This window comes from Manis pentadactyla, chromosome 7, assembly GCF_030020395.1.
Source record: "Manis pentadactyla isolate mManPen7 chromosome 7, mManPen7.hap1, whole genome shotgun sequence".
In the NCBI taxonomy this organism is placed as follows: domain Eukaryota; kingdom Metazoa; phylum Chordata; class Mammalia; order Pholidota; family Manidae; genus Manis; species Manis pentadactyla.
Genome location: NC_080025.1, coordinates 133,363,151 through 133,384,368, shown reverse-complemented (window position 1 = coordinate 133,384,368; position 21,218 = coordinate 133,363,151). Strand labels below are relative to the sequence as shown.

Sequence of the window (21,218 nt, the reverse complement as noted above, 5' to 3'; positions counted from 1 at the left end):
CGCATAGAGCAGAGCCAAGGCAAGGAAGCAAAGGAGGACGGAGCCTGTGACCTCGATTTGGCCCCGAGGAAACTGCAGTCTGTCAGGAACCCCCCGGGGGGCGCGCCTCAGGGCTGCCAGGGGAAGCCTGACGTCCCACCCAGAGGACCTAATCCTGCAGGAGTTTCCCTTCGGATCTGCCTGCCCCGAATCCCCAGCTGGGTTTGCCTCAGTGAACCAAGGCCGGCCAGCAAAACCCCTCCCAGGACCGCGACCTTTGCCTCTTCACATCTCCTCCTTCAAATGTAAACTGGCGCCACTGTCAGATCATAAGATATTTTCAAGCAAAATTTTTTTAAATAAGCGAAGTGTCCCACAAAGGGGAACTGCTTCACGGAGGCTAAGCGGCAGAGACTCCCTCCATCTCCTCCAGGTGGACACTTAGCTTCTTCAGGAGGGAGGCAGGTACAGGCTTGGGGTTCCCGCTGCGCTCCTTGTTCTTGGAAGGTGAGGTGATCCAGGGGCCGTCTGGACCCATCATTCTTTCTCTGCTGCTCTGCAGGCCACGCAGAGGGTTTACCACAGACGAGCTGCCGGGTGCCGTCTGTTGTACTCGCAGTGGCACTTCCGGCCATGACACTACGGGTGTTCAGTGAGGAAGGACGGCAAAAACAACAGGACAGGAGTCGGGCATTGTGCATTCTCAGTCAGGGTGCGTCACCTTGGGCAAGTCACCTGAGATGGCTGATTCTGAACTTCCTCCGCCTGTGCCTGTCACCCTTTCGGAGTTATTTGTGAAAAAGAAATGAGGTGACGGATCTGATAGTCCATTGTAAACTGCACGTTTTTTTTTCCTTTAATAAAGTATTGTTTACCTTGAGCTATTATTAAATAACCGGCAAACATGACTTCAAGAAAGTGGGAATCAAGGCCCCATGATGAAGAGGCAGACGTGGGCTCTGAAAGCCAAACTGAGGCCCTCACCCACCGGGTGCGGCTCTGGGCCCTCGGGGCACAGAGCGGGTCAGTGAGAACGGCCACGACCAACGGAGGCTTCCTAACGCAAACTGTGTGATGTCGGCCGCTCGCTGTGCTTTGCCCATCTTGCCACTGTTCCCCAAGAAATGGAACTAAGTAGAACACCTTATACTTTGAGGAGCCTACAAGCATGTGTGAAGCTTCTTCTCAAAGAAGGGCCAGAGAACTTTTTTGTTATAGTGCTGGATAGTAAATATCACAGGCTTTGAAGGCCACACTGGATCTCTTGTGCACATCCGTCTACTTTTACTTTTGTTTTTTTTTTTACAACTCTTTAACAATACCAAAAAAACATCCTTGGCTAGAGGCCATATAGAAACAGGTCAAAGGCTGTACTTGGTCCAATTCCTACTCTAAAACAATGTGATGACGGGCTCTGGTAATTCTAAAGCAACATGCAAACATAAGAGGTTATTGGCTCAATTCCACATTTTTTTTCTGACATCCCAATATGTACTTAATATATTTTGAAACTTTTGCTTTACTTCTGCTGTGACAGCCATCGCTTGGTAAGTTAAAATAAAGTGCGGCTAACAATTATTCTCCTCCTATTTTACACATTCCTATGTAAGGCAATTTTATATGAATTTATCTCAACATACTTTATACAGAATAAGTACTCGATTACAATGACAATAAGTAATAAAATATGAGGCATATATTATACTTGAATTTTTTTACCCGTGTATGTCTTCTTTTATAAAAGAGATCTGGACCTTCTGAGTCAAATCCAGTGGATCCGAAACCAAGCCCCTTCACCTGTTTTCTTCATCTTGCATTATCTGACTTCTTTAAATTTCTTTTCCTCTTATGTTCCATGAGGATTATATAATGCCTACACCAATGAGTCGAGAGTGGAGTGACAAGATGCACGTGGAAGAACCTGTCCCCATGTGTGGCACATATTTCATAACGGATAGTTCATCTCCAAGGTATACGCTTCTCAGTTACTCATTCCATCGAATAAGGCAGTGGACCCGTGGCGAATACTTTTTGTTGAGGCTTAACTGAACCGTGTATGTCAAGTTATGGAGCTGTGCCTATACAACCAAACCACCAGAAGCAAGTCCATCAAGCATCATGTTATGTGGGGTATTTGGGAAGCCACCTGGTTAAGTGGACACATCTAGCAGGTTGCTATGGTGTGACTCTCTGGGATAAGCTTGCCTTTGACAGGAGCACCATGAGAGCGTCTCTTTCCTCTGTCCGTATGTGCCCTCTGGAAAGTATACTAGAAGCTGTAATGCCAAGCAGACAGAGTGTTTGGAAGACTGATTCAATTTTATTCAATGCTTTGCCCCAGAGGTTTTAACATGTTGGAAAACAGCCAATAACTTTAGTTCCACCAAAGAAAATAGTATTTTTTTTCAAATGGGATAAATTTTCTGCTTCCTTCAGTACCTTGGTCCTTCCTTCAGTATACAGAGTAGGAATGGGCCTGCTCTTCTAACCAAAGCCCACATCATTTGAGGTCATGAAAGGAAGAAGATACAAAAAAACAAAATAGAGGTCCACTGTTCTATGTTTCCATGGGCCCACTCTTTTTAAAGAAAGGATGCTGCGATATTGGTAGACATCATAAATTAGGTGTTATCACTTGACTGACTTAATCTTCTCTGCCATGTGCTACTAGTTTTCTCCTGCCTCTTTAGGTAAATGTCACAGAATGGTGCAGAGCACATGGTTTAAATAAAATGTTTTCCATCAGTGAGAGATGTCGCTTATGGAAGCCAGTGGGTAAGTCCAGACCTCTGCAACAGCATATTGGCTTCTGATGGTCTGCCCGACCTGTCTCTCGGTTTTCTTTCCCATCTTCCTATGCCCACTGCTGCAGCCACTGAAAGCGCCATCCTTAGGTTTTGCCAGATGCTGCAGCCTCTTCTTGAGGTCCCTTCTCCTCCCCTGCTACGGATTGAATGCTTGTGTCCCCCCAAATTCATATGCTGAAACCCTAATTCTCAAGTTAATGGTATTTGGAGATGGGGCCTTTGGGAGGTAATTAGGTCTTATGAACCTTCACAATGATCAGGGCCTTTGTAAGAAATATAGGAGCTCAAGTTGGCCCTGTCTCTCGCTTTCTCCCTCTCCCCTCTACCTCAGCACGTGAAGATTTAGTGAGAAGGTAGCCCTCTGTGAACCAAAAGGAGGGCTCTTAGCAGAACCTGACCATGCTGGGGGCCTGCTCCAGCTTCTAGCCTTCAGAACTGTGAGAAACAGACATTTGTTGTTACCACCTGGTCTATGGTGTATTTGTTAAAAAGGAGCCCAAACTGATGAAGATATCCCCATCAATCCAGTAAAACCCTACTCACTCTTTAAACACTCTATTAAACCAAGCTTCAGCTGGGTTAGTCCCACCCTTGTCCTCTGTGATTGCAGGAGTCCTCATACCTCTATTACAGCCCATACATGTTGTGCATCATTTATTCCTCACCTTATCACCCAGGATAGGCTGTAAGGCTGGAGTATGACTAATCATCTTTGTATTCTTGATGTCCAGCAGAGTACCTGGCTGCATCTAATTTTGCAGCAATACATGTTGAAGAATAAATGAATAAACAAGTATTTCCAGCATGTCAGTACCTGTCCCTTATGAAACACAAGTGCCTGCTCTCCAGCAACGAGCAGAATCCTGCAGGGAGCACAGGAGGCAGCTTAACGATGCAGATCATGAGAATGATACTGATGTGAGTGATGGATTTTTTCTGTTGTAAATACAGATAATATCCTCTTTATGTGTGTATATATATATATATGGTACCAGCTCTTTTTCTGGCAGGGGGTAGAGGTGAAGGGAGTCCCCCAGTCCTGCTCAGCTTTGTGAGCAAGCCAAGCTCTGGCTCTGTTTGGACTCCATACAGGTTCCACGGAAGGAGGAGGTGGAAGACACCGGTGTCCAATTTGTTTCTCCCTTTTCTCTAACCTTAAAGAGGCACAATCTGCTCAGGGTTGTCAGCCCTGTCCATCGCTTTTTGCTTTGAGCCTGTCTGAAGATGAATGAAACATCTTCTTAACAGGGGGAGGCAAATCAGCTTTCAGCTTCTTCAAATACAGTTTCTCCAAAAACAAGGTCCCATCTGTCTTCAGATGGGCTACTGTCACCAACTAACAGCACCACCTTTGCCGATAGTCTTGGAGAGCTCACATCGGAGACCAACACAACAAGTAAAACAGACCTCCTGCGATTGTTGTTGAAATGTTTTTATTTTAATTTCAGGTCTTCAGTTAGTGTGGAATTCTCTTTTCATGAGGCAAGATAAGCAGCTTTATTTCCTGGCAAAACATCCTTTTGGTTTTTGCCACAGAGTAACCCTCAAAGAGAATACAGTGTTTGCAAACAAGGCTTCTGGCATGTTCTCTTAAACTTCCCTGTCCTCTCACAGTTCCAAACGCCTCTTAAAATAGCTTTGCAAGTGCCTTCCCAACATTCCCCAGGAGCACATCACATTCCAGTGTAGGTGGCAGCGGTCTGAGAGAGCATTCCGTCACCTCACTGTATATTTCTCTGGACCACGAAATGCCCAGTGTCCCAGACACAGACAATTCCTCAACTCACTACCAATTGCTTCCCCCCAACATTTTCCACTGATAGAGAACAAAGGAAAATGACAACCCCAAAAATTAGCATTTCATTTTGAAACATTTGTGGCAAAGCTCATTACATTTATGGTTATCAGGACCTCACGATAAAATAATCAGCTATTTGGAAGAAAAGTACATGGACAGCATTAGGAGAGATGCCATAAAAATACAGCTTTCCAATTTGTCTTTTTCTTACTGTAAAGATACTGCATGGACAATTTTCACTGATTTGGCAGTAGATTTGACAACCGTGTTTCCAAATGACCTCAAGAAATGGGGACATGGTAGAAAGACACGGATTTTGATGTTATTTTCTAAAAGGCTTTTTCCATTGTACTTTCTTCTGCTTTTAAAAGTTTTCATACATCTCCAAGAAACAAATTCACTGTGAAATGTTTCCAATCATTCTTTATTATGTAAAGGTAAAAGACTGAGTTGATATCTTTTTATAAGCATCAATATTATTTTTTAAAATGATCCAAATAGATGCTGCAAGGATTAAAGAAAACTCTATTTAAGTTCAATTCAGTCATGAAAAATGAATAGATGAGATATCCAAAGCTTCTGGAAAGGAGGAAATAGATACTCTAAAGACTGGGGTAGTTTACTAGACCTGAGCTGATTCTTAGCACAGACCCTGAAGAATGACATAATGGCCAATCCACATTCTGATACGTTGGCACCGTTTTGCATCTATCATTAGAGATTTGACCTTCACTCTTGTTTGAATCTCAGCCTTTTCAACAAAGTCTTCCCACTAAATCATAAAAACCCCTTTGTAAAACACCAGGGAAACAGAAGAGAAGTGGAAAAAGAATCAGATGTCCCATACAAATGAGGAAGAATAACAAGGTTTATTTGTTTGTTTTAGCTCAGGTCTTTCTTAGAAGGAATTAAACTATAAGATTAAAATAATCACAGGGAACATATTAGAGGGGTAGCCATGCTAGGGTGATGGAATTGATAACGGACTGGGTGTCAGGATGTTCAGACCCCAAATTCTGGTTCTATCACCTCAAACCGTTGTCACTCACAGGACAACTCCCTACTATTTCTTGGTCACAGTCTCCTTAACTGTAAAATAGAGGTGCCAAACTAAATGATGTTGAACAAATCCCTAAATTACTGAGCCTGTGAAGTTGAAGGAACTAAAGGTAAATGGACAACGGTACGACTATTCCAGAGTAGATATTTATAACCACTGCTTTAGACTCCTGCCAGAGCGACATGCTCTGGGAGACACGGGAGCCTCAAGCCAAGGGAAGAGGGCAAAGTCTTTTCTTGGTAAGCTCTCCAGGAGGTGGTGAAGGCCAGTGGGAGATTCCCCGCCAGGGAGCACAGATCCTACAGCTGCCCAGCTGCAGAGTTTTATGAGGGGACGCTAAGAGTGGGTAAGAGAGGGTGAAGGCAAGCATGGCAGTGTAGACCTGCCCCTTCCCCTATTGATACTCATGTGTGATGATGGAGAGGGATCAGGAAGGAGGGACTGGTGGGGCATAAGCACAGTGCTAGATACAAAGTAAGTATTCAGCAAATATTAGTTGAATGAATGAACAAAAGAACAAATACATGAATACTCCAAGTCTATGCCTAAGGCCAAGACTACAGCATCCGGAATGGTACTTAGTTTCACCATGTAAACTGATAGCCATCTTTGATCATCTATCTTGTAGATGAAGTTAAGCAGAAAGAGTGACTAGTACTGTAAATCCATCCTAGCCTGGAAAAAAAAAGGGTCTATTCAAATCCGATGTGATCTGTGCTAGCTAAAATTTGTTTTAGCATGTTGCACATAAAAACAAACAAGCTGAGTCCCTTTAGAAGTTCACATCCTAGATATTAATTAGATTCAGCTTAAATAAAGTATTACTACTACTATATACCAGGAGCCCATAGAAAGTCTTGCTCAGGCTTAAACAAAGTATTAGTTTCAAAAGTGGAAAAATTTGTCAGAAGGAAAGATATATTCTGAAAGGAAAATGTTATGTAGAAAGAGAATATCTTTAAGCAATTTCAGAAAATGATGACTCGCTATTATAAAACCAACAGAAGGAGATTAAGGCAGTAAGAAATTTCAGACTTTTAGGAGACTAGTGGCAGAAAATCATCACTAAATAAATATTTATTGAGCTCTGCTATGTGACAAGAATAGAGGAAGGCACAAGATTTTAATGTTGAGAAAAAAAATTAAAACAATACAGATCTTGCTCGTAAGTTTCTTTAGTGAAACCAGAGTATCAATGACAATTTCACTGTGTAAAGGTGGTGAATATAAGGTATGTATTTAAGCTGAAGAGGAAACCCAAGCAAAGACATGAAAAATCTGTTTTAAAAAGTGGGCACCATTTGCTGCCCAGTGCACAAGCCATGCCTAAGTAGCTGGAACGACTAGACCGATGGATTAACACCATCAGTAAGGCACAACCCAGAGGAGACCCAATGGCTCTCGGCGCTTCTTTTACTTCTCAAATAGAAATAACAATAGTCTGTCTGCCAATGGTCAAACAAATTAAGATTCATAGTGCCCCATTTAGGAGTCAGAGTAACTATCTTGGGTAAACTGTTCAGCGTTTTTTTACTAAGCTTCATCATGAGTGTACCTGATGAGGCTTGGAAGACCACCTGGGAAAAAGAAATGGAAAACTAACTGCTCTGGGATGCTTTTTCTTTCTTCTTGTATTTCAGACTTGGTGGAGTACAAGAGTTGCCAAAACAGGAACGCAAACCATGTAAGTCTTCTAAAAAAGAAGTGAAAGATTTGTGTTTCCCAATTTACAAAGAACATCTTGTGAAAATTTTAATAATGGGAAATAAAAATAGTTACGTAAAAATTGTAAGACACCAAGTGATGATATTTTTTCTCACTGAGTGCTGAAATAAGGAAGGGTGAGTTAAAGGAAGATGAAAAAAGAGATAGAATTGAGTATTCAGAACATGAATTCTGTGGTACTGTAGGAAAGTTCCAGGATTTAAGAACATGGAAATGTAAGATTAGAGAAAGTCCAATACAAGAATAAAATAATATATACAATGAAATGATAAAATATTTTTTAAGTATTTATTTTCAAGAAGGGAAAACATTTGTTGATTAAATGAAAATACCTAAGAAAAACTAATGCAATGAAATTTTACCCAGCACTAAAAAGAAGTGAGCTATCAAGCCATGTAAAGACATGGAGAAACCTTAAATGCATATTATTAAACTGAAGAAACCAACTGTAAAAGTGACAAACAGTATGATTCCAAATATATGACATTCTGGAAAATGAAAACCTATGGAGACAGTAAAAGGATCAGTGGTTACAAAGGCTGGAAAGGAGGGATAAACAGGGGAAGCACAGAGGATTTTTAAGGGCAATGAAACTACTTTCTTTGATACAATAATGGTGGATACATATCACTATACGTTTGTCAAAACCCATAAACCCAAACACTAAGTGTGAACCTTAATGTAAACTATGAACTTGAGGTGATCATGAGTCAGTGGAGGCCCATCCATTATAACAAATGCACCACTCTAGCACAGGATGTAGACAGGTCGGGGAGTCGTCAGTGTGCAGGGGCTGGAAATATATGGGAATCCTGCTCAATTTTGCTCTGAACCTAAAACCGCTCTAAAAAAATAAAGTCTATTAAAAAAAAACAAATCAATGCAGCAAGAAAACTTATCTTTCAATAATTATTCAGTCATGATTTAAAGTTTACATTTTAGGTAACTGAGCTATTGATATCATTCCATTTTCAATTATATTGGAAAAGTAAAGTAAGAGCACATAGGAGTTTGGGAGAAAAAACAAGTTTTGAAAGTAGTCAAATATCTGCTGCGAGTGGAATGAACAAGTCACAAGTCACATTAATTTAATTGGAAGAAACAAACAGGGATAATGACCTTTAGCGAATCTGACTAATATATGGTGCAGTGATTGTAACGATCTGCATTTCCTAAGCCTTAGGGAAACCAGCTAACAGATTTACAGTCACCATCAATTATTTCTGAAAATGCATCTCACACCAAGAGGTGCCAAAATATAGGAACTGGAGCAATATATATTAAAGGAGAAGAGAGCTGGGCTGCCAATTATAGCCAATTCTCTAGATTCAATGTCTACTGAAATAATGGGACTAAACCAGAGAGAAAAATATAACAAACCCTAGGCAATGAAAAAGCTGCAGAGAGGCAGGAGCAATTAAATTACTGAGGATTGAGAAAAGGAAGAAAGATCCAAGAGGAAGGGACAATGGGAACTTGCATTGTGATAAAGAAGCTAAAATAAACTGGTGAACATCAAAAGAGAGCCGCTCAACAATCTCTTTCTTCCATGAAAATGACCCCTGGGATTCAATCTGAACTCTTCAATGATAGATGTCATTTTACTTTGTTTGAGTATGGAAACTTGCTGGAAAATAAATATGACCTCCTTTCCATATCACTGCTTGAAAATAAAAGTAATTTGAATTTTTAGTAAATTCTTAGAGATCGAAGCCAAGGGATCTCCTTATAAATGTGGAAGTTTTAAAAAGACTGCTAAGGATGTGAATTTCCTGAAGCACAGGTTATGTAACTAACAAACTGCTAGGGAGAGGAGCAATTATCACTTTAATTAATTAGGGCCCCATTGTAGCTCCCTTGTGAAAGATAATCTTTGATTAAAAGTGTCAGCATGTAAAAATATTGACTGATATTGAAATGTAAGAGTATGTGAAATTTCAATTAATTGCAAAAAATTAGCAAGTATTATCATTTCCCAATAGACACTAATGATTCTCAGGAGACCTGGGATATATAGACAAATAGAGTGGACAGTAGACATGTAAACAAGAACAGAATTAATCCACTGATGGTTTATCTCAGGATAATTAGTTCCCTTGGCCTTTGGTTTTATATCTGCAATGCAGAGGCTTAATGTTAAGTAATAGCAATTGTTTGGCAAAGGAAGGGAATAGACAGAACAACGTGAAATAGGGGATCAAACAATATTTTATGAAGTGTAGCATATTCATAGTCAACAGAAATATTCCAACATACATGCGTTTTATAAATATTCATGCTATCACATTTTGTGTCTTAGAAATTCCATACCTGGAGGCCTTGCTGAGACTTTCCCCCACGGTGCCTGGAAAAGCTCCCAGGGGAACTATAATGGAGCAAGTATTTTCAAATAACACTCCTAGAATTAGCCTAAGTCAGGCAGTGAGGAGCTGAGACAGATCCTAAAGCTCACCTGACGCCGAGTCCTCTGACACAAACTCTGTTGTCATGACTCCATTTTCTGAATTATGAATCAAAAGTGATACGTGCCTCTATCTCCTTTTCTTCCCTCTCTCTTTTTCCTTGGCTTTATTGGAATTAGATGCCAAATAATATAATGGGATATTCTTCTAAAGCAATAGTTTACGGAATAGTAAAACAAACCAAGCATAAACCAAATATTTAAAACATACTTTTGACATTAGACGAGAGATGGATGCTTAAAGCAATGAACTCGCTCAGACCTCGAACAAGCAATTTCATGTCAACTCGCTCTATTTCTAGATTTACGAAGAAAACAACAAACATCTGCCACACAGGGTTGGCGTGAGGTGTAGGAATAATACATGTAACATGGCGCAGGTCCTAAAATTCATTAGACACTCAAGAAAGAGCCACTGTCATTTCAATACTTTTGCTGTCATTATCACCAACACAGAAGAGGACATCATCCCAGACTGAACATTTCCCAGACATGGAACTACCTAGTCATAGAAAATATTCAGTCATACTCACCTTAAAATATAAGCAAATTCATGTATCTTTCAATGACATCCATTGACCAGAGATCAAAGAAACTAAACCTCCATCGTCCACCACTCTCCTTGCCTTTACTACTCCCATCATACAATAAAAAAGAAGAAAAATAACCTGTAATAGTGAGGCTTACATGTGGAGACATAACTTCCCACTCGACTGATAAAATCCGAAAGAAAATAATCTTAAGTATGAAGCAAGGAAACGGTGGATGGCTCTGGGAAACACGGGCCCTGGGGCTGCTCTTTATCTTCTCCCTAAAATGAAACCAAATGCCCCGATGCTCTCCAAAGAACACAGTTTCAGGGGTATTTTTCTATCATTTCCTATTTTCATGCTGGTTATATGGCAGAAGTGTCTTCCCTCTGTAGCAGTGCGTTGGAAGGCACAGATACTGGAAAATCTTCACTGTGCTCGACACTATGAAACTGTGTGAGAAATCTATGTTCTTCCCTCTATAGATCAAATTAGTCCACACTTAGTTTTTGAAGAGTGGGACAAATTAGACTTCTGGTAATTCTTTAGCTCACCATCTTACTCCTGAAGAGCTCCTTGGTAGTTAATTAAATAATCAAGAAATAAAAGCTCATCTTCCCAAATTATCCCATTTTGTTTATCGGCCTGGCATGGTTGGGGAGGTAAGGGAAAGCTTCTTTGCTTTATTAAAGAGGAAGAATCATCTTCATGACCAAGGATGAGCAATGAGATCAGAAAAAAAATCATTATGACTTTCCTGTTTCCTATTCCCTCACTGGAACTCCTCTGCTGAGGCCGGGAGAGAGGAAGGAGGGAAGTGCTCGGTGCCTGGTCTAGCTAGGTTCCTAGCGGAACACCCGGTGGGGCAGGAAGCACAGAGGAGCTCTGGAATCATGACGAGACCTTCCCAGAAAGAAATCAGGGAAAACGAGGGGAATTGTGGAGGGGGAGTGCGGGGGAATGAAACATGGCATAAGACAAGAAATCAGGTGCTGACTTCTATATGGCCGGGACTGATGTAACCCTAAGAATATAAGGTATGCAGATGGGACTGTGCCCCATCTAAATAAACAGGCACAGGTACCCTATAAAACTTCTCTCTCTCTTTCTCTCTGTCTGTCTCTACGTGTGTGTGTGTGTGTGTGTGTGTGTGTGTGTGTGTATAAGCATCTTTATGTATGTTTGTTCTCCTGAATTTTTATTAATCACCCACACCAGAAAAATCAAAGTCTATGATCACAACTAACCTCTCAGTCTCAATGGGCCACACAAGGTGGAAAATAATTCACATGATGATAATGGCAGCAACATTTGGATGAGTATCCCATCTTGTTTCCTCTTCAATACCCTTAGAAGCCAATTCTTCAACCTGGTATTATTTGAAGCATGGTCCTGTAATTACCCACCTTAATATCACCTGAGATATATATAGAGAGAGACAGACAGACAGACAGACAGACGGAGACAGAGAGACAGAGAGACAGAGAGAGAATTTCTGGGTCTGACCCCCTAAGCAGCTGACTCAAAATATTTGCAAGAAGAGAGTATTTTAAGGACTCAATCTGTGAATGAATCTCTTTTAAAAGACCTTTTAGAAGACAGTAGTGATTTAACTAATTCAGAATCTGGTTATTCAAAGCACCGTATCTGATGACTATGAATACTGACTGCTAAAAATGTAGCTCCAGGTCTGCCATGAGGTCAATATTCAAGGGCATATGGGAGCCTCAGCTTCAGAAAAGTCCCGCTGTTCTGAACCTAGTAAATTCAGAGAACAACATACCACTGCCCTGCTACCACATTTTTTGCTATTTATTTTCACTGATCTGAAAAATGTAGATATTTAGTTTTGCTGTGGTTTTTGATGTTGCACATTGTCCATGGACTGTAAATTTGAATTTAAAGGGTGGCTACCTATGGAGATGCTTATAACTTCTTTGACACAATAAAATGGAATGGGAGACTATGCCTATCAATAGGGTTACACATTATATATGGAAAACGTTGGAAAACAATAAAGCTCCACATTTTTAACACATTTGAAACATACACACTTACAAAAATATGGCCTCTTCTCATTGGGTCCTCATCAGCATCCCTCACAAGTTTTAGTCAGTGCTCTAATATCAGCACCAGCAAAAATTTTCCCAGCCATCATTCAAGTTGCCCAGCACTTTTACAGGTTAGCCCTTTTGTAAATAGTTCAGTTTAATATCTAAGAAAACAATTTAGCCAATGCCAGAAAACTCTTTAAGATGAAAAACATGTTTGTACCTTCTAATATTACCTTTGCTGTGAATATTAAGTGCCAAGTGTGATCATTATTATGTTGACTATACATATCAAAATGAACAAACATATACCGAGAATCTAGAATATATCAGGCAATATGCCTGACTATGAGAGATTAAATGCAAGACAGGATGTAAAACATCCAGCAAAATGCCTGCTGCATAACAGCTTTCCTTAGCTATGGCTATTAGTTTGGGAGAAAACTAGTATAAGTGTGATGTTTAGTACTGCTTATTAGTATTATGCTAATAATAAACTAGAAGAAGAAAAGGAGGGGAATACAGAGAAAGAGAAAGAGAAATAAATTGGCCAATATTTACTTAGCATTCATTCTGTGCCAGTCATTACACTAAGCTACTTTATATGTATTATCTCTTTATGCAGTTTGGGGAATAAAGAAATGACTGAAAGAGAAATGGCTTGGCAAAAATGCTTTGATCAGTTCTTGAAGATCTAGTGTGGGTTTGATGTTGTAATCTATCCTAGATTGTTGTGAAACAGTGCAGAATTTAAACCAGTGGATGACATGCTCAGATCTACATTTTATAAAGATCATTCTGGCAGTGTGAGGCACAGATTGTACTAGGGAAAGACTAGAGCTGGGAGACTGGTTCAGGTAAGAGATGCTAAAGGTCTGCAAAAGATGTGTGGATGAGAGAGGGGATGCATTCTAGACAAGTCTCAGAGATAGGTCTGACTTGGGGACACCATTAGATGATGACAACTGAATTTGGAGTGAAGAAGAAAGAGGGCACATTTATAGCATATCATCCTCACTTTTAATCTGCCATGTAAATTTTAATTAATAATGTGAAGATTGATATTGCTATTCATATAATAATAAAGAGCAAAACTTCTAATTTTCTTAAATATATTACATATATATATTATATACTATTCAACAAGAAAAATGTTCCCATTTTAAAGACAGAAGGCTTCCATTTTGAAGTTTTAAAGACTTAAACAAATAGAAAATCCCATTATATTCTTTTTCCAGAGATATGCCAATGGAATCTCTTTGTCTCCCGTAGAAATACTTTCACAATATTGTTAAACATATAAGGGCATAAACATCTCCCCTGTCCCATAAACTTTCTAGAATCACTCTAGCAAACAGTACTGAATATGCTAGGCAATGAATGTCTTCTACTAATCTTTTTGCTTAAAAATATATTAATTCAAACTCTTTCCTGCTTATGTCTATTTTAAATTATATCAGAAATAGAAATTCTCTCAAAATTTTAAAAACCATGTTTTTGCCCTAACCAAAGTAAGATGCTTCCTGTTATTCAACACCAGAGGGCATCAGTTAGTGAAAACCTGGATTTGGGAGAGAGGGAGAAAGTGAAGGAATTCCATTGCCAATGAAAGAAACTGATTTTTTGGTGTATACCCTTATCTACCATGAAACATTACCATGGTAACAGCACTAGTTTAAGATGATTGTATATTCAGGTCACAATATAAAAGGAACTTGAACATGTGAGAAAAAATAAAGGAAAAGAAATAAAATAAGACAAGACTATATAAAAGTGTGGAAGGAGGCAAACCAGACAGAACCCATCTTACCCTTTGCTAATAGCAGTTCACAAAGTCACATCATATCTTTCAGAGCAAAGACAGGTAATAGTTTCTAACTAAAATCAAAAGTTGCCACTGAAATTAGGAACATTCATTGGAATTCAGAACCTTAAGCACAAGCAATCTCAATAAATTAAGAGGAAATCACTCAGCATGGCAAAATGAAGAGAAACTAGATAGGAAGTAGAAATATGTGTGTCCTTAGATAGTTCTTGGTCAGCTACGTCACACTGCAAAAGCCTTTTCATCCACTTCAACACTTATCATGAGCTAACCTGGAGGGTATCAAAATTCTCTTTCATCCTTTGCACCAGATAAAAGAAAACCTTAGTAGAGCTAGAGGTGAAAATAGCATCTGACAAAATACCAGGTGATTTTGGTGCCCCTGTTTCCCTCTGCCAGAGGCAATCACTGATTAACCAGAACAAGTGTGTTGTGCCAACTTAGAATCAAGCTGGCACTCAATCTTCCCTGCTTAGGGTTTAGGGGACCCAACAAGAATATGCAGAGTTGCATTAAAGGGATGGAGAGAATACTGTTGACCTCTGAACTGCACAGATTTGACTCCCCAAACACAGAGAAAATGAGTTGAAAATAACTCTTCAACCAGAGCTGGTCAGCACACCACGAGACAAAAAATGGAGTCCAGCAGGTTTATGTCTGAAACCAGGGGCTGTGACTTAGTGGCGTGATCATGGGCCATTACTCACCCCTCGGAGGGTGAGTAATCTCATCTGTAAAATGGGGAAAATAACAGGTGCCTCACAGGACTGTTGCAATGAAGAGAAAATTGATTAATCTCTTCACTCATCCAACAAATATTTAACAAGTTTCTAGGATGTGCCAGACACTATCTTAAACAGTGGGGTCAAACACCAACAGAACAAATGAGGTAATACATGATACATGCAAGGTGCTTAGGACATGTCAGCGGCTTAGGACACACTCTATGAAAAGGCACTTCCAAGGAAGAAAGAGCTGCTTCCTTTGACCCACACAAAACACACATGTGCACTGCCACGTGACCCAGCCGAGCTGTGGGGCAGGTGATCAGTCCACTTGCTCTGACACCCTTAAATGAAAGCAGTCCAAACACCCGCTCAAAGGCCCAAAGGTAGACAAAGTAGGGGCAGAGGATGGGTAATGAAAGCCGGTGTTAACAGTCACAATGAGGACATTGACCGTGTTTGAGATACAGGAGTCCACCGAGGAAAATGGCACCGAATCTTCGCAATGCTCAACTCAACTCAAGCAGAAGTGTAAATGAGGAAAACCAGTCCTTCAAGGGAACTGCGTGACAAGATGTTTCTGTCAGTCTCTTGATCTTCTTCAGTAAAATGAAGATTAAGAGTGAGGGTTGAGGGGTCGTGTTTAGTCACTGACAGGCATCCCCTCGCAGGCAAACCCCAAAGACCGACACCAGTGATGGAGGCTGACCCTGGCACTTAACGGGGGCTGCTAATGGCACAGTCACAGATTCTTGCTCTCACTTTTTCTTTCTTTCTCCCATTCCCTCTTCTTCATTTTCCTTAATTCCGTTGTCCCTCTCTCTTCCTCTTTTGCACTTGCTTTAACTTTGTTCCTTGCTGTGGGTCAGAGAGACTTGTGCCTCCCATCAGTTCTGCCTAATCCTCTATTGAAGCAGCGCCAAGTCTTCCGGCCAGCCAGCAGGAGGGCTGGGGACTGCTGTTTGCTTCAAACGTCTGACGCTGTCCCTCCCTCCTGTGCCCTTGGCCCTGGGGGCTGGCTGCCCTGGAACTGGAACTGGAAAACCGCCAGGGAACGTACATCCAAGTGTCTGGCATTGGGGGCAAAGGAGGGGACAGGGTCACTTTTGGAGCAATGTTTCCATGTGAAGATCGCGATCTCAGCCCCTCAAAACTGAAAACTCTGGGGGCTCATTCCACAGGGACTTTTGCTTATGTCTGACTTCTAGGCTCTTCCATATCTGCCCCCGGAGTCTGCTGAGCCACCACCATGGTATTTGGGTTCTCTTGAACTATGATAGGGGTATTTGTTTAAATCCACCTTTTCTCAGTCTGATCCTCCCCAGATACCCCCAAGCACAGTTAAATAAAAAACAACACCAAAAAAAAAACATGCCTCTTTCTTTTATAGGAAGATTCGGCATGTGTCAGGAATTTGGGTCCTGAATTTTGGGTTCCAGGACTTTCCCCCTCTCTCACCCCATTTTATTCACAGAGTTTTAAAACAGTAAGTGGGCTTGGCTGGAATTTCTGAGACTTCTCAGGGTTGAGTTTTAATTTTTAGTTTTCACTGGCATAATTGTTTAGCCTGGTAAAGCATATAGAGCCAGTATTAGTTGCTTATCTGTGGTACTGCCAAGTCTGGGACATGTTACTAATAATAGCAAGAACAATAAAAATTCATTGGGGCATTAACTTATTACTTCTTGAGTCCTTAGCTGCCAGATCCTGCAAAGCTATGACATCGCTGGCACAAAATTCTTTCATCCATTTGACAAGTCTCAAAAGTCCACTCTCTAAATTGCAGCCTAATACAGTTGTCAGTGTGAACTGGTCTCTAGGCAAAATCAACTGGTTTACTATTTATCTGTTGCCCTTGTTACAGCCCCAAAGATGGGTCCTAATTGTTTGTTGTTTCTAAAGTGCATCATCATCCTTATTATTTCCTTATCAATGGAAATATATGTATCTGTCCCCTGACATATGCTTTTCAATACAGTATATACATATACGGCAACTGCCCACCAAGTAGAATGTGGGGCTTTGATGCACAGTGCTGGGCTGAGTGGCAAGAGTTGATGAGCTACCTCACTTACAAGGCCCTGTCAATCCCCGTAAACCAGACCCGCCTGGAGTGAAGTGAGGTGCTGGGCCACCCAGGACCCAGTCATCTAGATTTCTCTGGGGGTACCGGAGAAAGGCTGCCCCTGGCGGTGGGCTCTGGCCTGAGACGCAGGGGACCGGTGGCCACAGCCCTCTTCACCTTCAGCACAGAGGGAGCTGGAGCGCTGGGACCTGTTCCCCAAGAGCCTCCCTCCACCCACTTCCCCAACCCCGGACCAAATTTGAGTTTTCTCCAGGCCTTTCCCGTGGCCCCACGGCGTCCCTGGAGTTTGGGCTGCCTCCCCTCTCCTCCCGCCGGGCTCTGCAGAAACGCAGGCGCCGGCGCACCGCCGGTGGGTGGTAGAGCGCGGGGACGTATGTTTGTGTCTCTGGTTGCATGTACGAGGGTACCCACAAACCGCTCGCCCAGCTGCCATGTACCCACCGCCACTCAGCGCTAAGAAAAAAGAGCAAGAAAAGCAAAACAAACGAAAACCAGAAAAGAGCTGAAAGGGAAATAGTCAGTCTGGGGGATTCAGAGCCTGTGGACTGGAAGGCGCCGCGCTCGAGCTGAGCTCGCCGTACCTGGGCTGGCAGACCCGGGACCCTCGGTGACCTCAGCCACAGTGTGCCGGGACCGTGAACTGGCATCAGGACAAGCAAGGGAAGCTTGGGGGACATGTCAGCGGGCAGCTCTGCCTGCCTTAGGCTTTCACCTCCATTTCTCTGCTTTCCTCCCGCCTCTCTGCACCGAGTGACTCCCCACAGATCCTGCCATCCCCGCAACAGCCTGGGACTGCGGAGCTCGGAGGACCCTCTCTTGGACGATTTTGTGGCTCAAAACAGCCTCAAAGGACGGCGGCGGGCAGGAGGGCAGAGAGAAGGATCGGAACCTTGGAGGGAGACTGAGGCAGTGGGTGTGTGCCGCTTTCAGCGTCAGTGATTGGGGGGATCTTCTCCTCTTGAGAGTTCTCCCAGGCAAGCCTCCTACCCCGCGGGGGGCGCCCCCAGGGCGCAGGGCAGAGCGCACAGGTGGGGTTTCTCTGGGATCTACCCTGCGGGGCTTGGACCACACCTCGCAGGAACTACAAGTTAGCGGCAACCACCCAGGAACGCAGGTATGGACGGCAAGGGATCTCGGGGTGCAGCGGTCCCCTCTCCACGCCCCCCGCCCCGCTGCGGTGACCCAGAGCCCACCGTGAGGTGGGTGACGGCGAAGCCCAGGCAAGGTCCAGGACCTCGCAGGCTCAGGCTGAGACCCTGTCCCCAAGCCAGGCGGACAGCGTGTGCGGGGCCTAAATGGGATAGGGTTGCAGACCCTTTCGTCACTTATCACCCCCGTCCCTAGGTCAGGTCCTCGGATAGCCGCAGCAAGCCTCCCGCCGCCACCCGCCGCGGGCGTCCGGGGAGCTGCCGGGAAGGCGGAACCCAGGAACCGCGCGGAGCCGGGGCAAGCAGGCCCTTCACCCCAAATACCTGGAAGACATGGCCAGAGCCAGGAAGGTGGGGGGGTGAGGAACAGGAGAGGGCGAGGCTCTCGGGGTCTCTTCCAGGACGGCATCCTGGGGAGAGGAAGGGGGGTCGGGTGCCCGGAGAGGACGGCGGGCTGGAAGAGGGGGCACGGGCCGGGCAGGCGCCGCTCCAGGCTGCCGCTACCACATTCCGCCGCACTCAGGGGCCCGCGGAATGGCGCCCCCGCCCCGCGCTTTGCCTCTTTGCCCCTTCCTTCCAGACCTGCCATCGCTGCCCCGAGTCCTCCCAGACACGGAAGCGAAAGTTTCCGTTTAAGGATCCGCACTTGTGGAGGACTATCTCTAAATTTCCCAGCCCCCAATCCCTGCTCGCCCGGCTCTGGGGACTTGGGAGGGACCCCGCCGTGACAGGGTCCCTGGGGCGGGCAAGGCGAGAGCTGGGCAGCGCGGCGCCCTTACCTGCCTCCGGGTTAGCTCCCGTCGCCTGCCCGGGCTGCGCTCTCCTCGGTGAAGGCTGGCAGGAGGCAGGAGCCCTTCGCGGGTCCGGGGCTGAGCGGCACGGGGGCCAGCTGCGCGCCGCTCAGAGTCCGAGGCCGGCCGCCGGCTCGCTGTCTGCCTTGATCTTGCAAGAGAAAAGGGAAAGATTAGTTGGTGCCGCGACACCCGGAGGGGTGGGGCGGGGAGGCGGGGAGAGAGCGGACCCGAACGCTCGGGCAGGAGCTGCGGGGCGCGGGCGCGCGCCGGCAGAACCGTGCACCCCACAGCCGTCCCAGCCACTTGGCGAGTCTGGACCCCCTTCGCGGTTTGGACCGGAGTTGAACTGACGCCGTCCGCGCCCTCCACACCGAATCACCGAAAGAAAAGCAAAAAGGACTTTCGAACCTGGCTTTCACCAAGAAGATAAATCTGGCGAGCGGAACAGAACCGAGATCTAGACGGACCGGCGGGCTGGACGGGATTCATTTCTTCACCAAAGTGCTTGGGGAAGTAGTAATTAGTGTGGGGGCAGCACCTACTTCGGCGCCTCCGGAGATGTCCTAGTGGGAGCTGCGGTGCCAGGCTCTGGTCCACGCGCAGGCGGGCGCGTGTGTGCGCGCGTGTGCGAGTGTCTGCGCGCGCTCTCGCCGGAGCGGGTCTCTGCGTCCCGGCGCCTTGGGGATCGCAGGAGAGCGTGGCCGTGTTCGTGCGTGTGTGTGCGATTAGCTGCAATGGGCGGACAATTTCTGGAGAGAACATTTACAATTTCCTTTCAATATGACAGGATTAGTTGCTGTTGAAGGCTCCCCTCCAATGAAATCTTCTCTGCTTTCTGATTTGGTGCTTCTTCTGAGCAAATATGACAAGCCTTTTCTCCAGTATCCTTTCCGCTCCTCTCCACGTCCATTCCCCAGAGCCCAGCTCTCCATCTACAATTTCTACATCAAAACCCGTACAGTTTCCACCACCACCACCCAGACCCATTTCTGCAGGCAGATGATTGCTACAAAGGTGACAGGACATATGGACGCAGTGATGCTTGCTCTTCGATTGCAAAAGATGCTTAAGTCCAGTTTTTTCAGGTGGGAAATGTTAAAATAAATCTGCTATAATTTGTGAACAGCGTGCTGAACTTTTCACAGATTGTTTATTACTCTGGGACATTGGCAAATGTGTTAGAGAGGGAGATGATTTTTTTCCGCCTTATTTTAAACCCGAGTCAATGCCCATGTTTTATTCAACTAGCAGGTATCAGATGGCAGAGTGTTTACGGTGCTTCATGGAAGCTGGCATCTCCATAATGCAAACTTCTGTCTCTGGATCAGCCTTAGGTTTTTATTTCTTCATTTTAACAAGGCATTCCTTCCAAGAAGAGCACTTATCACTTTTAGGTGCTAGCCTATTTGATAAACATACATGAATGATATGATTCTCAAGTACAGTCGAGGACAAGACTTGCTTTTATGAAAATGTATGTGTATACAAAGATGACATCAATGTATGATATGTATACAGGCTGCATTTTCTCTCATCGGCCTTTGGCAATGAAATGAAAAAAGTTGAAACCTTGAATTGAGTAACAGGATTAGATATATCACCGTTTGGACCAGAAGGCAGACGAAAAGCAAGTTAAAGATGCGCTGGTTTACTATATCCAGTTAAGTTCTCTCTGTCCAGTCCTTTGCTAGGTGTCAAAGAACCCTGTTCTTTATAAGCTTCCAATCTTACTGGCAAGGAAACACAGTCATGTGAAACACCTATACAGCAGTTGACAATCATGATAATTAATATATAGCAATATAAATTCATTGATATTGGAAATCGTGTAGCTAAAAGTTTCTGCCCTTTCTGTTAACTCGTAGCTATCACCAAGCAGGATATGGCTGGCACAAACTTGAATTTGCCTGATTGAAGTCATCCTGAAACAAGGCATCATAATACTGTGGCTCTACCTTCAGCCTCCATAACCTGCCATCACTGGGAGATTTTTATGATAGTTGTTGGAAAATTAAGACAGTTTTGTCCAATCTTCATCTCAGCCTCCCCTGGCCTTTGCTCCATTACATTAAATACCTACTTTTGTCATTTCTTTTCCTTCAGGGGTTCTCTTGAAAATGAATCCACATTTTCTTTCCTTACTCCATTATTTCTGTGAGTTAAGCCTCCATAAACCCATGGATTTGCTTGAATCTTTTTGAAAACACACACACACACACACACACACAC

At 43.7% G+C, this 21,218-nt stretch overlaps 1 protein-coding gene across 2 annotated transcripts in view; it reads right to left on the bottom strand.

The window, feature by feature from the left end:
- CHRM2 (cholinergic receptor muscarinic 2) overlaps positions 1-20,274 on the bottom strand; it is a 133,537-nt gene extending 113,263 nt beyond the window's left edge. The window contains exons 1-2 of one of the 2 annotated variants that reach the window (XM_057504793.1): positions 19,398-20,274; positions 18,975-19,137 (exon numbers count right to left, since the gene is read on the bottom strand). The gene's annotated coding sequence lies outside the window, so the exon portion shown is untranslated. Of the gene's footprint in view, positions 1-18,974 lie in introns of both variants that reach the window. The other variant, XM_036905527.2, reaches the window with a different exon arrangement.
- Positions 20,275-21,218: the final 944 nt, after the last annotated feature.